Genomic DNA, 25,636 nt, shown 5'->3' with positions numbered 1-25,636 from the left:
CACGCATGTATCAAAGACATAAACCGCCGTACGATATTAAGTTATAAACACCGTGCTAATTGGTTGAACAGAAATGTGTAAGATGTCGCCAGCATACTCAAAAGTCATGCTTGATACGATACGAGCACACTTCAATTATAGGTTATGTCGTTATTGTTTATATGTGGTTAGAATTTTAACGTGATATTTTTGACTTGTGTTAAGTGTTATGGACTGAGAAAAGAGGTTAATATAGTAAGCACATCGTATTCTAATACTGCCTAGGGATACCAAGCTGTAAGTGTTTTATAGTAGTCAATTTATTTGCTTAAAATGTTACAAATCAAATACTTACTTAGTTTTAATATATTACAATTATTTTAGATTGAATGAAGGCTAGTAAAAAATCCGAAACCGCTAGACCTGCCTTCCCAAAAATTCAATTCAATCAGTTCTTCATCTTGTAAAATTTGTATCCGCACACACACACACATACATCCATTTTTTCCAAGGTATGCCAAAATATTCAGAAACGTAAGGATATTTAAAAATTTTTATTTTCGATTTTTTTGCGATTACTATAACTTACCCTACGGGAAGTTAAAAATTATCCCGTGCAGTTTGATTATGGGCGTTGAAGTAAAACTAAAAGCTTTAATCAAATTCTAACCATTTTTCAGTTATCTTTAATAACACATCTAGCACTATACAGTCAAAAATAATAAGTATTTTTTTCTAGTTTTCTAGAATTACATTTAATTTTTGAAAATACAAAAAACACCAACTATCACTTGCAGAGTTGTGTTTTCTGGTGTTTTTTGTATTTTCAAAAATTAAATGTAATTTAAATATAATATTAAAGAATGCGTAGCATATAAGTAACTGTTTTGAAATTACACTGAAGATGAGGCATACCATGGTTTCGAAACATCTGTAATTACCAAATAAAGTGTGTGTTAAAAATCTGAGTGTTGTATTGTTCATATTTAACATTTAATATATATATATATATATACTCGTATATATATATATATATATATATATATATATATCTTCTATATATATAAAAATAAGTCGAGTTTTCCTTCCTGACGAATTAACTCCAGAACGCACGAACCGATTTCGACAATTTTGCATTCGTTGGAAAGGTCTCGGGCTCCGCAAGGTTAATAGCTAAGGAAATTAGTTGTGCATGGCATCATGCCTTAATGCAAGCTGCTGGAACTTCACGCACCGTAATTAAAAATTCGAGTGATGACATTAGTGAGAATTATCAGAATTATGCTTGGTTAAGTCAACGAGTGATTCTTGCCGCAAAGAATAATGATGTACACGCACTGAATTTCACAATTCAATCAAAAATTGCTGGCGATTTGGTGACATACCAATGATTCTGACTGGTCTTCCGTTTGACTTCAAACGATTGCAATTTACAGTTCGCAAGGCCAATCGCTTAGTGTTTGCGGGATAAATAAATTTCAAATAGATTATTTAGAAAATCATTGTTTTTCACATGGGCAGTTATACGTTGCCTGTTCACGAGTTGGAAAACCATCTGCTTTGTGTTAACGTCAGACCAAAAAACAAAAAATGTGGTTTACCAAGAGAACTTAGAGAAATTCAACTCAAAAACACTTAATTTTTGTAATCGAAATAAATTCATTACTGTTGTATAATAAAATCAAATTTTTCCTTTTCAAATATAAAACAAACAAAAAATTTCTTCATCTTTTCCACGAAACCATCTGGTGGCGAAACGGAGTTCGTCGGGTTTGCTAGTATATATATATATATATATATATATATATATGTGTGTATATGATTTTTCTAAAGTGTTAATTATTAATTTAAAATTAAGGGGCACAACTATAGTGTAACCGCCTAAAAAAATGGTGATTTTTGGGAATTTATATTAAAAAAACTACGCTATCAATCATTTCAAAATTTTTGGAATATCTTTATAGATGTTTTAAGAATACATAGTAAAATTTTTGAAGAAAAAAAAAATTTAAAGTTATCGTCGATCTCCAACGACGGAACAAAAAATTGGCTTTCACTGCTGCAGTCATTCCGGCCTTCTACCTGGATGAAATTTAGAAAAAAATAATTCTCGTTAAATTAGATAATATTGTCTGTAAAAAACTACGAACAAGAAAAAAAAAAACTGACGAAATGACGGCGTTTTTTAAAAAAAGTCGAATTTTACCCAAAATTTTGATCGTTTTTGGACTGCCAAAATTCGATTTTTGATCCGATCAAAAAATCGATAGTTCATTTTACGGAGAACTATATATAGAACATGTAAAAAAAAATTCATAGTGATCGGATCATTTGATTTTTAGTAATCGCTGCAGCAAATTCGGAAAATGCTGTTTCGAGAAAAACGCGTTTAAAGATAAAATGATCGTTATGCTATATACCAGGGGTCGGCAAGCTTTTAACTGTGGTGTGCCGAGCCACTCTATAACCAGGTTCTGGGGGAGAAGAATTATAACCAAATTTATCTTTTAAACATTTTTATTAACCTAGTGGGGTGCATGGCATCGTGCCTTAATTCAAATTGCTGGAACTTCCCATACTGAAATTTAAAATCTTGGTACTGAACCCAAAAAAAAATTACACAAAATATGTACACAGTATTAAAATCTCTATAAAATATCTGATAATTTGATATACATAAGTCCAATTGGTGTAAAATTACTACAATGTTTGTAAAAATACTACAATGGGTGTAAAATTACTACAATGTTTGTAAAAATACTACAATGGGTGTAAAATTACTACAATGTTTGCAAAAATACTACAATGGGTGTAAAATTACTACAATGTTTGTAAAAATACTACAATGGGTGTAAAATTAATACAATGTTTGTGATCAATACTACAATGGGTGTAAAATTACTACAATGTATGTAAAAATATTACAATGGGTTTGAAATTACTACCATGTTTGTAAACAATACTACAATGGGTGTAAAAATACTACAATGTTTGTAAAAATACTACAATGGGTGTAAAATTACTACAATGTTTGTAAACAATAACAATGGGTGTAAAATTACTACAATGTTTGTAAAAATACTACAATGGGTGTAAAATTACTACAATGTTTGTGAACAATACTACAATGGGTGTAAAATTACTACAATGTATGTAAAAATATTACAATGGGTGTGAAATTACTACAATGTTTGTAAACAAATTACTGCAATGGGTGTAAAAATACTACAATGGGTGTAAAAATACTACAATGGGTGTAAAAATACTACAATGGGTGTAAAAATACTACAATGGGTGTAAAAATACTACAATGGGTGTACAAATACTACAATAGGTGTATATAATTACTACAATGTTTGTAAACAATACTACAATGGGTGTAAAATTACTACAATGTTTGTAAAAATACTACAATGGGTGTAAAATTACTACAATGTTTGTAAACAATACTACAATGGGTGTAAAATTATTACAATGTTTGTAAAATACTACAATGGGTGTGAAATTACTACAATTATATTTCAACATTTTTTCTTATTTAAAAATCACTTCGTCTCGATATATTTGCTATTGCCCTGATTATTTTGTAGAGTGCCATGCAGAACGCCGTCGTGTGCCAAGCCTGGCACGCGTGCCGTAGGTTGCCGATGTCTGCTATATACTATAAATACACTCTTTAAATGACTGTAACTCAAAAACTATTTAAGATATCGATTTAAAATTTTGGTATGTTATTTTTAAATAACCTATCGAAATATGGAAAAATTGAAAATTTGATTTTTTGAAAATTTCACACTAGTTGTGCCCCTTAAATAATTCAAAAGATTTCGGTCCACATATTTGTATCGTGCAAACTCAATTTTCTAGGATATTTTAACAGATCGAAAGTATTATATAATTATAAAATGGTAAAATATCTGAATATGTCTATATAATAAATGTTTTAAAGCGAATAATGATACATAGAAAACGAATTTAGCGTTAAAGTTACTCATATTATGAAGTTTGTTTTGTGTTGAGTTGAAAGCAATCATTAACTATAAGGAAACAGCTGGAACTATTTAGTAATTAACAAACGAAGCCGTTCAACTAACCAACCGTTTGACTGCGGTTTCCTCATTTACCGTGCTCATTTATCTTGTTTTGAAATATAGAAAGGGTTCATTATGTTATTGCATGCCAAATTAATTTGTTGGATGGTGACGGATTCGGATTTTTAACAATTTGTTCAGCTTCAATCAAAAGGAAATTCAATTGACTTTCCGAAAGAAAAGTTTGTTTATTCCAGAAAATCCGACTTGCTCATTTTTACGTAAAAAATGTATGTAATTATGTGTGTGGAAGTGTGTTTGTATGTGAACCGACATTGGATTTTTGTTGACATTTTTTAATAAAAGACTGCACTGATTTCAAAAGTTTATAAGCCATTCGATGAAACTCGATAAGGACTCGCGTAGATTTGTTTTGCCAGACGATTGGCCGTACCGTTTCGTACGAACTTGCAGAAAATGCAATTCTTTTATCCCAGTTTTTACAAAAAGACCTGATTCAATTTCGAAAATTTAAAAACCATTCGAAAGACATCGGTTGGAGATCGTGCTAATTGGTGTTTAACGAACCGGGTAGTTTTCTCGTTTTTAGTACGAGTTCTAAGTGATTTAATTATAATTTTTTTTAGGTTTAGAATAATGGGCCGTGTCGAAACTTCAAACATTTATCGTCATTATTTTAAAAGTTGTGTAATCCAATTCTTGTTGATCAAATCGATTATTTACACGAGTCCGGATTTTTTATTTTGTCCTTAACCCTGTGGTTTCCAACCTTTTAGTACCGAGCCTCCCCGTTTCTTTAAACAATGTACCCCCAATCTTATTTTTTTTATAATCTGATTTTAAAAATACTAATATGATATTATTAATTTATTTATATCGGGCTACAAATTAATATACAATAATATGTAAAATTATAGGGTAAAGACAGGCTTAAAGGTCCGCGAGAGTTTTTAGTTAATCGGAAGATTAGCGGCAATATATTATATTTTGAAAATCCATAACAAAAGTATTTTCTTTCGTTGTTAGTTTTTTAGTTTTGAGCAATGTTGTTTGGTTTACGATGCTTGTAGTTTATAATGTTTAAGAATACGTTATTTAATGATGAATAAGTTATTGTTAATATTAAGTTAGATTCGACAGTTTTTTTTTATAACCTCTATAAAAGCTTACACGTGGGTGGGGTAAAAAGAACCAACTAATCCTTTGCCCTGGCAAACGTATAAACCCTAACAAAAAGTAATTAAGAAGTAAATTCGGTTAAAAAGGCAATTTTACAAGAAAAAATTAAATTAATAGTTATTCCAAATCTGCTGATAAATATTTCTGACGAAACGCCAGAAATTTTTGAAAATAGTGTTTTGAAAACCCCCTTGGAATAGCCTTGTGCCTTCCTGAAAAGTCGCGTCACACATGTTGGAAACTACGACCTGAACCAGTTGCACATCGAGGTAAAGTATTGTTTTAAAAATTCTAATTATGTATCTTCAAATTTGTGAATGTTTTTTTCAAAACATTTTGTAAATAACCAAATGTCATAGATCTACACGCATGACGGGTATACTCGTCCATACACAAAATTCTCCCACTTCTACATGACGAGTATATTGGTCAATTTTAGTTAACTATCTAAAACGAAATATAACTTACACCTAGTTTGTTTAACTCCTTGTAGGTTAAGTTACAAAAATCGCCAAAAATCGAAAGTGAAAATTTTTATATATCTTTAGTTTCAAAACCTTATGAATATATTGGCTAACATTAGAAAAAAATGATGTATATGTGTGTGAGTGTTTGTATGTGCGCATACAATTTTTGTTGACGATTTCGAGAACACGGATCAACCGATTTGAATGATTAACGAGTCATGCCGATTAGTTTCTGGCCAAAACAGACCCAGCGGTTTCGAAGATACAAAGCAAAAAGTGCTAATTCAGTTTTTGTGAGAACGGAGGGCCCGATTTTAATAATACAAAAACCATTTCATTTATACTGACAGAATAAGAAACTGATTAATGAACGAATTTTGTGAATCCTTGGTTTAAGCAGCATTTTAATCTTTTTTAAAATATATTTTTATAATTTTTTAATTTAACCTTCTGTTACGTGAATATTTTTAATCAATGGAAATAAACACTTTTTTAACGAATAAGATTTTTTTTTTGATAATCAATAAAAATATGTATTACTGAATATCTATATTTGATTAACATTATAAAGACGACCTGAACATAAAAATGTACAATGTTTCAAGCACATATATTTTGCACATTTAATGCAGGAGTATTTAGGTGCCCCATTTTTTTGGTCACAAAATCTATAACGCCCTTTTTTGTGGCTTGCTTCCAACTCTTACATCAGGTCTTTGTATGTGGCTTTTTACGCTGTTTAAGTCGATATTTGTCTGGTTAAGCAAGAAAGTTGGTTTCGTTGATGAGGTTCTACAATTTGGAAGGATAAAACCAATAAAAAAAATCTTTTTCTCATATTGTTGTTTTTCAATATTCATAATTGAGAGCATCATATTTAGCCATTCTCTTACGAGGTCTGTTCAAAAAGTACCCGGAATTTTCGTTTTTTCAAAAAAATATTTATTTATTCGTCTACATTAATGTGGTCCCCTTCAAAGTAGTCCCCCCCAGATATAATACACTTATGCCAGCGTTTTTTCCAATTTTTGAAGCACCCTTGATATTCACTTTTTGATATGTCCTTGAGCACTCTCAGCGATTTTCTTCAATCGAGGAAAACCGCCGTCCTTTCATGGGTCTCTTCAACTTTGGGAATAGGAAAAAGTCACACGGAGCCATATCTGGTGAATTTTTGCACTTTGCAACACTTTATTTCATTTTTTACGCAAAATTTAATACAAATTCTTTGACTTTTCAATTCTTCCATTGTAAAAATCGCCGAGCTCAGAAAAACTCGTCGAACCTTAGCGACTACCACAGACAAAGTAAACAGTGAATATAGCTGAAAATTTCATCATACTTCAGGGGCATGTATACCAACACAATAAAAAAAAAATTTGACAATCAGACACTCCAGACCCGCGAAATTTAATTATTAGTAATTCCGGGTACTTTTTGAACACACCTCGTATTTTTTGCTTAATTGTCAGTGGCGCCTCTGTCTCTGCCTTACCTTTGGTATCATTATAATATTGATAATTTTAATCTTTTCCTAATTCAAATAGAATGATATACTTACATTTTATTGTTTTTTAAGGTAAAACAACTAAAATACCATATTAGTTCGTGGCGTAATTACACGCGTGAGACTCAAAATTCGCATTCGCCGATAACTTTGTGACGGCTATAGGTCTCTAAGACCCACAATACCATATGGTATATGATTTTGGGAAAGTACTGAAAAATTTTGCAGGCGGTGCAGTAGAAAATGGTGGCAAAATTTGTCTTTTTGCACATGCGACGGAAGGTTAAGGGACTTGAACCCCCAAAAAAAATCACACAAACTATGTGTTGCTTTAAAGTATGAAAAATACCAAAAAAGCAAATAAGTTCTTTGACAAGAAAAGTGAAATTATTTTTCAATTAACCTAATATTTACGTTGACCTAAATATATATATTGGATTGCTTATATTTTGGTTTAGATCAAGATTTATATATAAAAATGTACTGTGACCTTTCTCGTTAACAAATCATCGTGTTTTATATCCCCTGTAAATGCAAAGTACGTACATATACCTACTATTTATGAGATCAGAATTTTATTATCCCTCGAGGCCTTAAAATATATGATAAGTAATAGTCATGTATGCATACACGAGTAAATGAGCGGTTGTTCACGGGATCAAGTTGGCGAGCGTCGGTTCTGTAAATCATCTGAGCTCGTCATATACGCATCTGAATATTAAAAGCACGAAAAAGTCTCACCCTTGCGCTTCCAGGGCACCTCTTTGCATTGTTTTATGAGCACGTACGGAAAGCGTGATATGTTTTATAAGCGACGGGCTCCAGGGAATCTGCTGCTTTCTAGAACCAGGGACCGAGGAGGAATTAACTCCGCGACGTGCATTGTCTTATTTTATCAATTAATATTTGATTCACATTGCAAACACAAAAATTCTGTTTTACCATTATTGAATTACGAATTTTCCAGTTATTATTAACACGTTAATTGCCATGTGCGTCATATTTGTGTGACGCTAAGAAGTTCTACATGAGCCATGCTAGACACAAATGTCTGACATACCCGATTTGGTAGAAGACCACGTCAATCATAGATGTCTGACGTAAACGATATAGTATGAGTTGCAGTGTATTTCAAAAACTAACAATTTATTTGCTTACCACAAGCATTTCGAGAAAAACAGTTTTAACCCCTTAACTTAAAATGACGAGCAGAGCCCCTGAGCGATTACTAGGCCAAAAGTGAATATTACGGGCATAGCCCGCGTACGGTATTCGGGCCAGAAGCAAATATTACGCATTTTTTTAAAATTATTTTTATTTTTATGATAAACCGTACACTATAAGGGAAAATAGTCAAAACGCCGCGCGAGCTTGAACAACTTTGAGCCGACATTTTCGAATCTAAATTGTAAGTTAAGGGGTTAATATAGAACCGTGTAAGTTGGAAATGTGTGACATAAATATAGTTTTTTAATGAATTTTTTTTTTGAAGCAGTAAAAAGTTTCTTTGATACATTTTTAGCTAAATTATCTAATAAACTTACCGTGGCCCATGTGAAAATTTTCTGATATTATCGTGGCGATTATTGTGTCTAATATTAATTTTATTATTATTTTTTTGTAATGTTTATTTTTTACTTATGGCTATAAGATAGCAATCCGTGGTTGTTCTTTTCTAATTTTGTGATATTTTAACTATTTGCCACAATACACAGAATAGATATTTTCACGGAAACACATGTGTGTTCTATATTTTCAAGGGGAAATGGATATGATTAGAAAGCAGTTAACTCCTAACCTTGTGGTTTCAAAGCTGATGTCCTGCCATCTTACACCACGACACAAACATTAAATTTCATTTTTTTTTAAATTTATTTTTATATATTGTGAGTTTTTGAAAATAAGTTTACCATAAAATTCTATTTAGTAATATTATGTTTTCTCGACAATCAAAATCATTTTGAATCATTTGGCTGGCACCAAATTGGAAAAAGTATGAACGAGTGTACAAGGAAGATTTCAATGAAACTATGTATGATGAAGAGTTTACAGTCTTACCAATTAGACAAAAATATTATTAGGGTCTAGTAAGATATTTCAATCTTTATCTGAATTAAAAAAATCCTAAATTTTTCAAAAAAATTAAAAAATTGTACGATTTTTTTCTAGGTACTAAAAATACACGTGATTGTGGGATTGTGGGGGGCTAATTTTAAATATCACCACGTATCACCAAGGATGAGGGGGTCCAAAAATCCTTTGAAATCGATAACGTGATTAACAGACGGCCCCTTTGCCCACTATAGAGCTAAACATGTAAGAAACTAATTAACTTGCTAATATTTTAATTAATTATTCGTATAGATTCCTTAATTGGAATTATGTTTGCAGATGCCATTCAAATGAAATATTTTTGAATTTAATTTATTGGAATTATAAATGAGTTTCATATACTGAATATGAGACCAGAATGTAACGATGCGGTTAACATTGTTGATATAAATGCATTGGAGTTTGATTTTAATTAAACTCGCTTTATTTTGAAAGGAAAGAAATAGATAATTAACAACACAATGAATAATTTTATATTTTAACTAATTAGCAAATTTTAGGATTGTTTATCCGAAGAGAACAACACTATGCAAAAAAGTCTCTTACTCCTATATTCATCGTACTTATCAAATGATGTCTCAATGAGTAAACGTGTCGGAACAACCAAAATATTAAATATATTCACAATTACTTCAAAATATTTTAAAAATATCATGCTCAAGTAATAACACGTAAACTAAATATAATTTAAACCAATAAAATTCCATTCTAATATTGATAATTTGATAATTTGATTGTCATTTTAAGAAAACAAGGCATGCTTGTCAGAATTACACTTTATAATGATATTAAAAATATGAACTGTTTGACAATTAAAAAATGCATTTTCTGTATTAAACTAGATGTGGGTACTGTGCTAATAATGCCAGTTGATTTTTGTTGGTTATGTCACGCATGCAGTAGATTAAGTGATCATTATATTGAAGACGAATTCCTGACAGTAGCGCAAGTAATGCAATCATCTTACTAATCAATAATTGTTATATTAATTTGATAATTAAGGGCTTGCTAACGAATGACAAAGGTTACTCAATGTCGTGAACATTAAAAAATAATGAGATTTGATACATTTTAGTCAATTCGTTATTGGTTCATATTAATTTGTATGAGGATTAGTATACATTTCTTGCTGAAAACTTTTAACTTTTAAACTTTGTGTGGTGAACAAAAAAAACTGTATGTTTATCACGAAAGGTGCATTAGATAATAATGAAACCAAATAACCAAAAAATCAAATAATTTATTTAACTTAGTATGTCATTATAATGCCAGTAATAAGAATAATGGATTATATTAATTTTTAGTAATATACAAAATGCAAGTAATGTAGTTGAGTTTTATTTTATTTCAAAATTTGATAGAATCAAATTAAAAAAAAGATATAAAAAAGTTTTGCGTATACAATTTATACTATAAATATATATATTATTATTACAAACAAAATATATATGTTATGAATTAATATTTAAAAAAAAAATAGTTTTTTTTAATGATTAGTATTAGTTTTAGTTAATAGTAATTTTTAATATATAATCTATATCAATTAACCAAGATCAATCTGTTTTTAGATTTTATATTATTCTGTTTTAACTATTAACTGCATATTGAGAGCTATTGTTCTGTTAACACTTATTTATGGATTTTCGGCGAAAAGCCCAATGTTTCTTTTCTCGTGGATTTATGTTAAAATTTATTTGAAAACTTTCATCATCTTGGAATTATTGTATTGCGCATTTTTTTATGAACCCGAAGGTCGGCGTGGATATTTCTGGTCGAAGGTAAGGGTGTATACATTAGAATAAAATTGGTGTATATATTTGCGTGTGTATAATCCTTGTGTTTTCTTAATTGATAATAGATTGAGTTGCATATATATATATATATATATATATATATATATATATATTAGGGCGGGTTGATTTAAAGGTCACTTAATCACATATGATTTTCGGATACTCGGGATCAAAATAAGATCCTTTGCTGAAGAAACCATACCTCTAAAATGAATTCTGGCGTCCCATGCATTGACCCAAAGATAAGGATTAAATATTGAATAACTTCTCAGGGAGTGAACCACGCGCATGGGTGGATCGGCCTTCCAAAGTTAGTGGCCATACATTTGTACGCGAATGTACTCTGAATGGGTCAAAATGGAATTTTTTGAAATTTAACCCTTATTTTTGGGTCAAGGCACCCGACATCAGAATTCATTTCAGAGGTATGGTTTCTTCAGAAAAAACTCTTATTTTGATCTTTTTGACCCATATAAATCGACCCCCTCTATTTGTACATATATGTTTCAGGTAAATCCTGACCAGCCATTGATCGGTATATTTATTACGGATTTTTTGTCACCGCTTGTAGCATATTTTCACTTTATACTAGTCGTCAATTCGCATACTGTTGCTCTTCTAGATGAAAAAAGAAAACAAAATCGATCAGCAGGAGAAATTTTGGATGAAGCTGAAACATTTCAGTACGATAGATAACTTTATGCACCATAATACGTCTAATGCTTATATAAAGCTTATTGTACTCCAGGTGTTCTTTGTATATTTATTATATTTTTGACAAAAAATTGTATATTTGTTGATTGATAAAAACGTAAATACAATAACTTGCTACAAGTTAATAATTAATTTATTTGTGGATTACACCAATTCTACAAGAAAGTCGAAATTATTATCTCCCTATATATATAAACGTATTTTTTTAAAAAAAGTTAAAGCATAATTTTGCTCATAAATTAGTTTTAACTATAAAATGATTTTTTATACAAGTTTTTATAACAAATTCTAAACGTGTCTTGATAATTCGAAGCATATTTAAAAGGTATGAATTGAAAACGATCAGATTATGTTTCAACGCTGTTTTGACTTTTATTCCTTCAACAAATCTTTAATTTACTTTCAAGATAATTAAAATAAAAATGATTTATTGAGAATCGTGTCGTCGATAAGTTCTGATTAATCATTTCAATATTTAGTAATTCTTTATGAATATCAAATTTAAATAGAAACATAATCTCTCTTCCCTCTTCTAACCAAGTTTTGGTGATTTTTATGTATTTTGACAAACATTTTTTTGTTTAATTTGCATTGAACTGAATATCAATTGGATATCTTGGTAACTTGCAGTTGCAATTTGTATTTGTAATCTGAGATCAAATCGTTATAAATACGTATGGATCAAGATCAAGTTCTCAGTTTTGATTTTTTGTCATTTTTATACGTACAGGGTGTCCCAGCATTTGACCTCGACCTGAAATGGGATTATAGTATTGACTAACTGTCTTGATAAAAACAGAAAAAAGCGGTGCATGGTATCGTGCCTTAAGGGGGTATTCTAGTGTAGAAATTCAAATAAATCGATTTTTTTTATTTCATATTTTCAAAGTTTAACTAACTAAGAATGTGGGTACGAGAAGGTTTTTGAAAATTTGAATTATTTTCGGAGATATAGGCATTTTACTGACTCGATCTCCATACTGGTTTGGCTTCACGCCAAACTTTAAATGCGTTTTTCTCACGTTTTAAAGACTTTTTCAGTACTGTTGACACGATTTTTCGAGTTTTAATCGACCGATTCACTTGAAATGTTCAGAGAGTCTTATTTATAAACCTATGTATAGCCCGAACTAGGATTATCCCCGAATTCCAATTTTTGCTATTTTAAAAAATTCGAGAAGCTCAAAAAACAGTAAAAACAAACACTTTTTTTCAAACAGTCGCCAATTTGTAAAAAAAAATGTACTCATCGCTAGTTCGGGCTACTGCGACATCATTGTAGATTAATAATTTTTTTATTTTTTGCATTTCCGATGGCTAGGAGGGCTGAAATCATGTCAAGTCTGAGGTGCCAATTTTTTGAGACCACCCACTTTATCAGCTGCCAGTTTTTACAATTTTCAACTGTTTTATTTTTTAATTTTTGTTTTGTATATTTAATAATATTAATAAACAAGTGGTAAAAAATGGATAGTAAAAATATTCATTGCTTTCTTTTACGACACTTTAAAAATGACCTAAAGTTCATCGCTCTACACTAGAATACCCCGTTAAAGCAAATTACTGGAATTTTCCGAACCGCAATTTTAAGTTTTTAAAAGCTTTCTAAAAACTTTGAACAAATTAGATTATTGAGAATTTTGAAATTTTTGACAAAATTTAGCTTTTTTGAAAAATTTGATATTTTTATTTTGAAAACTTTGATTTTTTTAAGCAATCGCGCTGCGTAGTTGTTTTAGAAACAAAATATCGAAGCGCACAAGTGCCGCGTTGCAGTTTTACGGTTAAACATTTAAATCTTGGGACGGAACCTATAGAAATGTGCATGAAATTTGTATCTATTATTAAAATCAATATAAAATATCTGATTTGTATATGTTTAACGATTTATTGTTAAACATTATTCAATTCATTGGGTCTCCAAAACCGCTGGATCTGGCTTCCCAAAAATATAATTAGTTATTCATTTTATCAATACAAGTATAATGTTTTTTGAATTATTGAAATCGGACACTCCGTTCTCTTAAAAAATTGAATTACCGTTTTTGGCACTTTTTGTCCCGCATCTTCCAAACGACTGGACCTGTCTTTGCCAAAAAAGAATTTTTGCAAAAATTTTTTTTTGAATAATTGAAAGCTAATGCAGGGCCATTGCTTTAAAAAAGTTGAATCTTCAGTAAAGATTTTAAAATTTGATTTGGGAAGTTCTAGCAATATGCCATGCACTACTAGCATAATGCTTGTTTCAAAATATATGAAGTATGTAAATATGAGAAAATCAATTTAATTGTTTGAAATTGAAGGGTACTAGCTTCAAGGAACAAAAACAGCCAAGAACAACATCTGTCATTTAAATTATTGCTATAGAAACTATTAATTGTGCCTACAGTAATGAAATTCCTTCTTACACAAAAACAAATCCGTAAACACGTGTTCATTTCGGCAAATACTGCAACAAACGGAATGCGATGATATATAGAAAGATTTTAGCTCGGTCGTATCCTCACGCATCCTCACGCTCACGCTCAGCACATGCACATGCTCACGCTCCTCATGACGTATGTGTGCCAATGTTTATAGAGAAGTATCGTCGTCACGTACGGGCAATGGTACGTGCCGGAAACGTACCCGGAAATGGATAGCTCGCACCTGCGAAGACCGGAAGCGGGCGGTTAGCGCTGGATCGGCGCTACGTTCGAGCTACGAAGGAAACGTAGCTCCTCACTGCTTCTTCGAGGCTCCAAGTTTTACGTTTGTTACTAGGTCAACAACAAGTTCTATATTCCTTGTTTGTTAAATTGGTATTGATTATTAGGTACTTAGACACCAATTAGTTCAAACTCGTTTTTATTTAATATAAAATTTCGAATCAAAATTAATGATGTGTCTTCGAGCATTTGAAATATCAAATGCCGGGTACCACAAGGTAGTGTGCTGAGACTAGTATGGGTAACTGGGTACGGATAACAGTTAAACTATACTGATTTTGAGAGAAAAGAGAGAAAGATGAAGTATGTTCGTTCGAACCATTATTGCATTAAGTCAACGCCCTACATTAAGGGGGTATTCTACTGTAGAATTTTGAAACAATCGAAAAAAAATTTCATATTTTCAAAGTTTAGTTATTCAAAAATATGTCATTAAAAGGATTTTTCAAAATTACTATTATTTCCTGAGTTATAACCGTTTTAGTGACGTGGCCTCGGTTCGGGTCCGACCGAGTCTCAAATCTTTGAACGCGTTTTTCTCGGAACTACTTTTTTCGAGCTGGCGGTAAGGATATCTCGAGTTCCAATGAACCGATTTACTTCAAATTTGGAGAGGATCTTCTCTATACATCACTTTATCGCATGGACCTTGCGCAAAACTATAACTTTTCATTTAGTATTTTTAAACAATTTTGAATTGTTAAAAAAAACATGAAAAAAATTTTTTTTCAAACTGCCGCCATTCAGCCAAATTTTTTTTAACGTATCCAAGGTTCATACGATAGCGGCATCTATAATAATTAAGAGTCCATCTATATTTTATGTTTCGGATCACCAGGAGGGTTGGAATCATGCACGCCAGGACACCCTCTTTTTTTGACCCCTACTTTGACTGCTCATTACTTTGTGAATTTGATTTTTTTTTTAATATTTAACTTCCCGTAGGGCAAGTTACTATAACTTCGCAAAAAAATCGCAAAAAAATCGAAAATGAAAATTTTTGCATTTCTCGACGATTCAAAGGTTTCTGAATATTTTGGCATACCTTAGAAAAAATTGATGTATGTGTGTGTGTGTGTATGTGTGTGTGTATGTATGTATTTGTGTGTGTATGTGCGGATACAAATTTTCGTCGACGATTTCGGGAACACCGATCAACCGATTTGAATAATTCAAAGAACATTCGATTCGTATTGATAAGGAGACGTGCTGATTAGTTTTGGCGAAGGCAGGTCTAGCCGTTCCGAAGATACGGGGCAAAAAGTGCCAAAAACGGTAACTCAGTTTTTAAGAAAACGGAGCGTCCGATTTTAATAATTTAAAAAACATTTTACTTGTATTGACAAGGTGAAAAACCGATCAAATTTTCATAAAGGCAGGTCTAGCGGTTTCGGAGATCTAGTAAAAAAAAGTAAAAAAAAATGCCATTTGGCGGTCAAAAATGATCATTAGACATATGCACATCAAATTAGATATTTTTTAGAGATTTTAACAATAAGTATAAATTTGGTTTACATTCCTATGGGTTCCGTACCAATGTTTACGCGTTAGACGGCGACGCGGCGCTTACGCGCTTTGATAGTTCGTCTTTATGAAGTTAAAGCAGTACGATTTCTTTGAAGAAAAGTTTAGATCATAGGTTTCCAAACTTATTTGTGCCGTGGACCCCTTGCGATATTTTTTTGTTTTGTTATGGACCCCCTATATTATGGTTTATCCGGGACAGTTCGGGGTTTTCATCTTTTGATCCGGGTTTTTTCAAAATCAATATTTGTCCCGGATTTTTGAAAAGTATAGGCTTAAATCTTAATTAAAATTTCCCTAATTATAATTTGTTTTTTCTTAATTAAAATTAAATTACAACCAGTTATCAAATTAATTATGTGAAATAGTGTGTTTTTTATCTCTTGTAAACCGTTATGAATGAGAAAATTGCTGAATTCAAAATTCCAAAGGCAAATTTAATTTCATAAAATTTAAAAAAAAAGAAAACAAGCCAATAGTAATTTTTTCAATTTATATAATCGTGTTAGAAATCTTACTAATAGTCCGCAATTGTAATTTGAACAAATACAATATATTTTTAAACAAACTGTTTTTATTGTATTTTTGAATGATATCTTTTTACTACGTAACATATATTTATTATTTGTGATACTATTAACAGATCGTCCTATGCTCAACTTAATATATCGAGCAACAAAATGAATTTAAAATGGACTTCGCTATGATAAATATATTAATGAAGTGTAGTTTCAAAACTTAAGTAATGAATAGCGGCTTTATATTTATTTTTAATACATCATCGAATTGATCATATGTTATTTTAGAAAATACGCTTTATTAACGCGCATATTTCAATAATACACATCATGACCCTATGTTTAATATTTTCCGAGATATAGGCGTTTAACTGTTTCAAACTTGAAAATTTGAAACTGTTTTTGGGGTATATCTCGCGAACGGTAAGAGGTATTTCAAAAAATTTCATACTAGGTTAAAAATCTCTTGATTTAGAATATTTCACCTGAAAACATCAATATTCTATGATGAGTCTTTCAAAAGTTATAATTGCTTAAAGATTTCATGAGTAAAAAATGGATGAAAAATTAGTTAGTTTTTTTAATTTTTCACAGACTTCCCGGGCACGTAGAAGCTTCAATTAAACGTCAGGTGAATTGTCTTGTGGGCTAGAATAACATGAAAAAAACTGCATTTTAATATTCTCAACGGTTGCCGAATAAAGAAGAAAAAACTGAAATTATAGCATGACCCTAGGGTCACGTATTGTATTCCGATTTTGGATGAAAATTTTTTGTTTCCGATTTTGATGATTTTCACAATGTTGATACCTTATAACATAAGGAAAATGCTATTAAAAAATTTCGATCGCACTTCAGATAGTTTTCGAGAAAAACGCATTTTTAATATGTGAAAAGGAGCGATTGGTTTTTAGCGAATATCTCGAGAACGGTTAAAGCTATCATAAAAATTTTTGCACCTGCAGATACATATTTTAAATGCGCATATTTCATTAATATACATCATGACCCTATGTTTAATATTTTCCGAGATATAGGCGTTTAACTGTTTCAAACTTGAAAATTTGAAACTGTTTTTGGGGTATACGATTCGTATCTCGCGAACGGTAAGAAGTATTTTAAAAAATTTCATACTTGGTTAAAAATCTCTTGATTTAGAACATTTCACCTGAAAACATCAATATTCTATGATGAGTCTTTCAAAAGTTATAATTGCTTAAAGAGTTCATGAGTAAAAATGCCCAAAAAATGGATGAAAAATTAGTTAGTTTTTTCAATTTTTCACAGACTTCCCGAGCACGTAGAAGCTTCAATTAAACGTCAGGTGAATTGTCTTGTGGGCTAGAATAACATGAAACAAACTGCATTTTAATATTCTCAACGGTTGCCGAATAAAGAAGAAAAAACTGAAATTATAGCATGACCCTAGGGTCACGTATTGTATTCCGATTTTGGATGGAAATTTTTTGTTTCCGATTTTGATGATTTTCACAATGTTGATACCTTATAACATAAGGAAAATGCTATTAAAAAATTTCGATCGCACTTCAAATAGTTTTCGAGAAAAACGCATTTTTAATATGTGAAAAGGAGCGATTGGTTTTTAGCGAATATCTCGGCAATGGTTAAAGCTATCATAAAAATTTTTGCACCTGCAGATACATATTTTAAATGCGCATATTTCATTAATATACATCATGACCCTATGTTTAATATTTTCCGAGATATAGGCGTTTAACTGTTTCAAACTTGAAAATTTGAAACTGTTTTTGGGGTATATCTCGCGAACGGTAAGAAGTATTTCAAAAAATTTCATACTAGGTTAAAAATCTCTTGATTTAGAATATTTTACATGAAAACATCAATATTCTATGATAAGTCTTTCAAAAGTTATAATTGCTTAAAGATTTCATGAGTAAAAATGCCCAAAAAATGGATGAAAAATTAGTTAGTTTTTTTAATTTTTCACAGACTTCCCCGGCACGTAGAAGCTTCACTTAAACGTCTTGTGAATTGTCTTGTGGGCTAGAATAACATGAAAAAAACTGCATTTTAATATTCTCAACGGTTGCCGAATAACGGTAAGAAGTATTTCAAAAAATTTCATACTAGGTTAAAAATCTCTTGATTTAGAATATTTTACCTGAAAACATCAATATTCTATGATGAGTCTTTCAAAAGTTATAATTGCTTAAAGATTTCATGAGTAAAAATGCCCAAAAAATGGATGAAAAATTAGTTAGTTTTTTTATTTTTTCACAGACTTCCCGGGCACGTAGAAGCTTCAATTAAACGTCAGGTGAATTGTCTTGTGGGCTAGAATAACATGAAAAAAACTGCATTTTAATATTCTCAACGGTTGCCGAATAAAGAAGAAAAAACTGAAATTATAGCATGACCCCAGGGTCACGTATTGTATGCCGATTTTGGATGAAAATTTTTTGTTTCCGATTTTGATGATTTTCACAATGTTGATACCTTATAACATAAGGAAAATGCTATTAAAAAATTTCGATCGCACTTCAAATAGTTTTCGAGAAAAACGCATTTTTAATATGTGAAAAGGAGCGATTGGTTTTTAGCGAATATCTCGAGAACGGTTAAAGCTATCATAAAAATTTTTGCACCTGCAGATACATATTTTAAATGCGCATATTTCATTAATATACATCATGACCCTATGTTTAATATTTTCCGAGATATAGGCGTTTAACTGTTTCAAACTTGAAAATTTGAAACTGTTTTTGGGGTATATCTTGCGAACGGTAAGAAGTATTTAAAAAAATTTCATACTTGGTTAAAAATCTCTTGATTTAGAATATTTCACCTTAAAACATCAATATTCTATGATGAGTCTTTCAAAAGTTATAATTGCTTAAAGATTTCATGAGTAAAAATGCCCAAAAAATGGATGAAAAATTAGTTAGTTTTTTTAATTTTTCACAGACTTCCCGGGCACGTAGAAGCTTCAATTAAACGTCAGGTGAATTGTCTTGTGGGCTAGAATAACATGGAAAAAATTGCATTTTAATATTCTCAACGGTTGCCGAATAAAGAAGAAAAAACTGAAATTATGGCATGACCCTAGGGTCACGTATTGTATTCCGATTTTGGATGAAAGTTTTTTGTTTCCGATTTTGATGATTTTCACAATGTTGATACCTTATAACATAAGGAAAATGCTATTAAAAAATTTCGATCGCACTTCAAATAGTTTTCGAGAAAAACGCATTTTTAATATGTGAAAAGGAGCGATTGGTTTTTAGCGAATATCTCGGCAATGGTTAAAGCTATCATAAAAATTTTTGCACCTGCAGATACATATTTTAAATGCGCATATTTCATTAATATACATCATGACCCTATGTTTAATATTTTCCGAGATATAGGCGTTTAACTGTTTCAAACTTGAAAATTTGAAACTGTTTTTGGGGTATATCTCGCGAACGGTAAGAGTTATTTCAAAAAATTTCATACTAGGTTAAAAAACTCTTGATTTAGAATATTTCACCTGAAAACATCAATATTCTATGATGAGTCTTTCAAAAGTTATAATTGCTTAAAGATTTTATGAGTAAAAATGCCCAAAAAATGGATGAAAAATTAGTTAGTTTTTTTAATTTTTCACAGACTTCCCGGGCACGTAGAAGCTTCAATTAAACGTCAGGTGAATTGTCTTGTGGGCTAGAATAACATGAAAAAAACTGCATTTTAATATTCTCAACGGTTGCCGAATAAAGAAGAAAAAACTGAAATTATAGCATGACCTAGGGTCACGTATTGTATTCCGATTTTGGATGAAAATTTTTTGTTTCCGATTTTGATGATTTTCACAATGTTGATACCTTATAACATAAGGAAAATGCTATTAAAAAATTTCGATCGCACTTCAAATAGTTTTCGAGAAAAACGCATTTTTAATATGTGAAAAGGAGCGATTGGTTTTTAGCGAATATCTCGAGAACGGTTAAAGCTATCATAAAAATTTTTGCACCTGCAGATACATATTTTAAATGCGCATATTTCATTAATATACATCATGACCCTATGTTTAATATTTTCCGAGATATAGGCGTTTAACTGTTTCAAACTTGAAAATTTGAAACTGTTTTTGGGGTATATCTCGCGAACGGTAAGAAGTATTTCAAAAAATTTCATACTTGGTTAAAAATCTCTTGATTTAGAATATTTCACCTGAAAACATCAATATTCTATGATGAGTCTTTCAAAAGTTATAATTGCTTAAAGATTTCATGAGTAAAAATGCCCAAAAAATGGATGAAAAATTAGTTAGTTTTTTTAATTTTTCACAGACTTCCCGGGCACGTAGAAGCTTCAATTAAACGTCAGGTGAATTGTCTTGTGGGCTAGAATAACATGGAAAAAACTGCATTTTAATATTCTCAACGGTTGCCGAATAAAGAAGAAAAAACTGAAATTATAGCATGACCCTAGGGTCACGTATTGTATTCCGATTTTGGATGAAAATTTTTTGTTTCCGATTTTGATGATTTTCACAATGTTGATACCTTATAACATAAGGAAAATGCTATTAAAAAATTTCGATCGCACTTCAAATAGTTTTCGAGAAAAACGCATTTTTAATATGTGAAAAGGAGCGATTGGTTTTTAGCGAATATCTCGGCAATGGTTAAAGCTATCATAAAAATTTTTGCACCTGCAGATACATATTTTAAATGCGCATATTTCATTAATATACATCATGACCCTATGTTTAATATTTTCCGAGATATAGGCGTTTAACTGTTTCAAACTTGAAAATTTGAAACTGTTTTTGGGTATATCTCGCGAACGGTAAGGGTATTTCAAAAAATTTCATACTAGGTTAAAAACTCTTGATTTAGAATATTTCACCTGAAAACATCAATATTCTATGATGAGTCTTTCAAAAGTTATAATTGCTTAAAGATTTTATGAGTAAAAATGCCCAAAAAATGGATGAAAAATTAGTTAGTTTTTTTAATTTTTCACAGACTTCCCGGGCACGTAGAAGCTTCAATTAAACGTCAGGTGAATTGTCTTGTGGGCTAGAATAACATGTTGATACCTTATAACATAAAGAAAATGCTATTAAAAAATTTCGATCGCTCTTCAAATAGTTTTCGAGAAAAACGCATTTTTAATATGTGAAAAGGAGCGATTGGTTTTTAGCGAATATCTCGAGAACGGTTAAAGCTATCATAAAAATTTTTGCACCTGCGGATACATATTTTAAATGCGCATATTTCATTAATATACATCATAACCCTATGTTTAATATTTTCCGAGATATAGGCGTTTAACTGTTTCAAACTTGAAAATTTGAAACTGTTTTTGGGGTATATCTCGCGAACGGTAAGAAGTATTTCAAAAAATTTCATACTTGGTTAAAAATCTCTTGATTTAGAATATTTCACCTGAAAACATCAATATTCTATGATAAGTCTTTCAAAAGTTATAATTGCTTAAAGATTTCATGAGTAAAAATGCCCAAAAAATGGATGAAAAATTAGTTAGTTTTTTAATTTTTCACAGACTTCCCGGGTACGTAGAAGCTTCAATTAAACGTCAGGTGAATTGTCTTGTGGGCTAGAATAACATGGAAAAAACTGCATTTTAATATTCTCAACGGTTGCCAAATAAAGAAGAAAAACTGAAATTATAGCATGATACCTTTTGGATCACCAAGAAGAGGCAAGGATACAAAATGCTTAAAAATCGATCACGTGATTAACGAAGATTTTTACTTGAATTTTAAAAAAAGTCCAAAATTTGCGAAATTTCCAAAAATCGAGTATTTTTTTTGGATCACCAAGGAGAGGCAGGGATCCAATATGCTTAAAAGTCGATCACGTGATTAACAAAGATTTTTACTTGAATTAAAAAAATGCCAAAATTTGCGAAATTTCCAAAAATCAAGTATTTTTTTCTGGATCACCAAGAAGAGGCAGGAATGCAAAAATGCTTAACAATCGATCACGTGATCAACGAAGATTATTACTTGAATTTAAAAAAGTCCAAAATTTACGAAATTTCCAAAAATCTAATTTTTTCCGGATATTGAAAGCATGACCCTAGGGTCACGTATTGTATTCCGATTCGGATGAAAATTTTTTGTTTCCGATTTTGATGATTTTCACAATGTTGATACCTTATAACATAAGGAAAATGCTATTAAAAAATTTCGATCGCACTTCAAATAGTTTTCGAGAAAACGCATTTTTAATATGTGAAAAGGAGCGATTGTTTTTAGCGAATATCTCGAGAACGGTTAAAGCTATCATAAAATTTTTGCACCTGCAGATACATATTTTAAATGCGCATATTTCATTAATATACATCATGACCCTATGTTTGATATTTTCCGAGATATAGGCGTTTAACTTTTCAAACTTGAAAATTTGAAACTGTTTTTGGGGTATATCTCGCGAACGGTAAGAAGTATTTCAAAAAATTTCATACTTGGTTTAAAATCTCTTGATTTAGAATATTTCACCTGAAAAATCAATATTCTATGATGAGTCTTTCAAAAGTTATAATTGCTTAAAGATTTCATGAGTAAAAATGCCCAAAAAATGGATGAAAAATTAGTTAGTTTTTTTAATTTTTCACAGACTTCCGGCACGTAGAAGCTTCAATTAAACGTCAGGTGAATTGTCTTGTGGGCTAGAAAACATGGAAAAAACTGCATTTTAATATTCTCAACGGTTGCCGAATAAAGAAGAAAAACTGAAATTATAGCATGACCCTAGGGTCACGTATTGTATTCCGATTTTGGATGAAAATTTTTTGTTTCCGATTTAGATGATTTTCACAATGTTGATACTTATAACTTAAGGAAAATGCTATTAAAAAAATTTTCGATCGCACTTCAAATAGTTTCCGAGAAAAACGCATTTTTAATATGTGAAAAGGAGCGATTGGTTTTTAGCGAATATCTCGGCAATGGTTAAAGCTATCATAAAAATTTTGCACCTGCAGATACATATTTTAAATGCGCATATTTCATTAATATTATCATGACCCTATGTTTAATATTTTCCGAGATATAGGCGTTTAAACTGTTTCAAAACTTGAAAAATTGAAACTGTTTTTGGGGTATATCTCGCGAACGGTAAGAGTATTTCAAAAAATTTCATACTAGGTTAAAAATGTCTTGATTTAGAATATTTCACCTGAAAACATCAATATTCTATGATGAGTCTTTCAAAAGTTATAATTGCTTAAAGATTTCATGAGTAAAAATGCCCAAAAAATGGATGAAAAATTAGTTAGTTTTTTTAATTTTTCACAGACTTCCCGGGCACGTAGAAGCTTCAATTAAACGTCAGGTGAATTGTCTTGTGGGCTAGAATAACATGAAAAAAACTGCATTTTAATATTCTCAATGGTTGCCGAATAAAGAAGAAAAACTGAAATTATAGCATGACCCTAGGGTCACGTATTGTATTCCGATTTTGGATGAAAATTTTTTGTTTCCGATTTTGATGATTTTCACAATGTTGATACCTTATAACATAAGGAAAATGCTATTAAAAAATTTCGATCGCACTTCAAATAGTTTTCGAGAAAAACGCATTTTTAATATGTGAAAAGGAGCGATTGGTTTTTAGCGAATATCTCGAGAACGGTTAAAGCTATCATAAAATTTTTTGCACCTGCAGATACATATTTTAAATGCGCATATTTCATTAATATACATCATGACCCTATGTTTAATATTTTCGAGATATAGGCGTTTAACTGTTTCAAACTTGAAAATTTGAAACTGTTTTTGGGGTATATCTCGCGAACGGTAAGAAGTATTTCAAAAAATTTCATACTTGGTTAAAAATCTCTTGATTTAGAATATTTCACCTGAAACATCAATATTCTATGATGAGTCTTTCAAAAGTTATAATTGCTTAAAGATTTCATGAGTAAAAATGCCAAAAAAATGGATGAAAAATTAGTTAGTTTTTTTAATTTTCACACACTAGACTTCCCGTCACGTAGAAGCTTCAATTAAACGTCAGGTGAATTGTCTTGTGGGCTAGAATAACATGTTGATACCTTATAACATAAGGAAAATGCTATTAAAAAATTTCGATCGCACTTCAAATAGTTTTCGAGAAAAACGCATTTTTAATATGTGAAAAGGAGCGATTGGTTTTTAGCGAATATCTCGAGAACGGTTAAAGCTATCATAAAAATTTTTGCACCTGCAGATACATATTTTAAATGCGCATATTTCATTAATATACATCATGACCCATGTTTAATATTTTCCGAGATATAGGCGTTTAACTGTTTCAAACTTGAAAATTTGAAACTGTTTTTGGGTATATCTCGCGAACGGTAAGAAGTATTTCAAAAAATTTCATACTTGGTTAAAAATCTCTTGATTAGAATATTTCACCTGAAAACATCAATATTCTATGATAAGTCTTTCAAGTTATAATTGCTTAAAGATTTCATGAGTAAAAATGCCCAAAAAATGGATGAAAATTAGTTAGTTTTTTTAATTTTTCACAGACTTCCGGGTACGTAGAAGCTTCAATTAAACGTCAGGTGAATTGTCTTGTGGGCTAGAATAACATGGAAAAAACTGCATTTTAATATTCTCAACGGTTGCCAAATAAAGAAGAAAAACTGAAATTATAGCATGATACCTTTTGGATCACCAAGAAGAGGCAGGATAACAAATGCTTAAAAATCGATCACGTGATTAACGAAGATTTTTACTTGAATTTTAAAAAAAGTCCAAAATTTGCGAAATTTCCAAAAATCGAGTATTTTTTTTCTGGATCACCAAGGAGAGGCAGGGATCCAATATGCTTAAAAGTCGATCACGTGATTAACAAAGATTTTTACTTGAATTAAAAAAATGCCAAAATTTGCGAAATTTCCAAAAATCAAGTATTTTTTTCTGGATCACCAAGAAGAGGCAGGAATGCAAAAATGCTTAACAATCGATCACGTGATCAACGAAGATTATTACTTTGAATTTTAAAAAAGTCCAAATTTACGAAATTTCCAAAATCTAATTTTTTCCGGATATTGAAAGCATGACCCTAGGGTCACGTATTGTATTCCGAATTTGG

At 30.7% G+C, this 25,636-nt stretch overlaps 1 protein-coding gene across 1 annotated transcript in view; it reads left to right on the top strand.

Moving 5' to 3' along the window:
• The first annotated feature begins 145 nt into the window (after window positions 1-145).
• Window positions 146-25,636, top strand: part of LOC113375344 (myb-like protein AA) — a 102,149-nt gene continuing 76,658 nt past the window's right edge. The window contains exon 1 of the mRNA XM_026615281.1: window positions 146-276. The gene's annotated coding sequence lies outside the window, so the exon portion shown is untranslated. The remainder of the gene's footprint in view (window positions 277-25,636) is intronic.

This window comes from Ctenocephalides felis, unplaced genomic scaffold (assembly GCF_003426905.1).
Source record: "Ctenocephalides felis isolate EL2017-DRISC unplaced genomic scaffold, ASM342690v1 CF-g0.4_SCAFFOLD_01886, whole genome shotgun sequence".
NCBI lineage: Eukaryota > Metazoa > Arthropoda > Insecta > Siphonaptera > Pulicidae > Ctenocephalides > Ctenocephalides felis.
The sequence above is the reverse complement of the archived record's forward strand: the minus strand, read 5'-3'. Positions and strand labels throughout refer to the sequence as shown.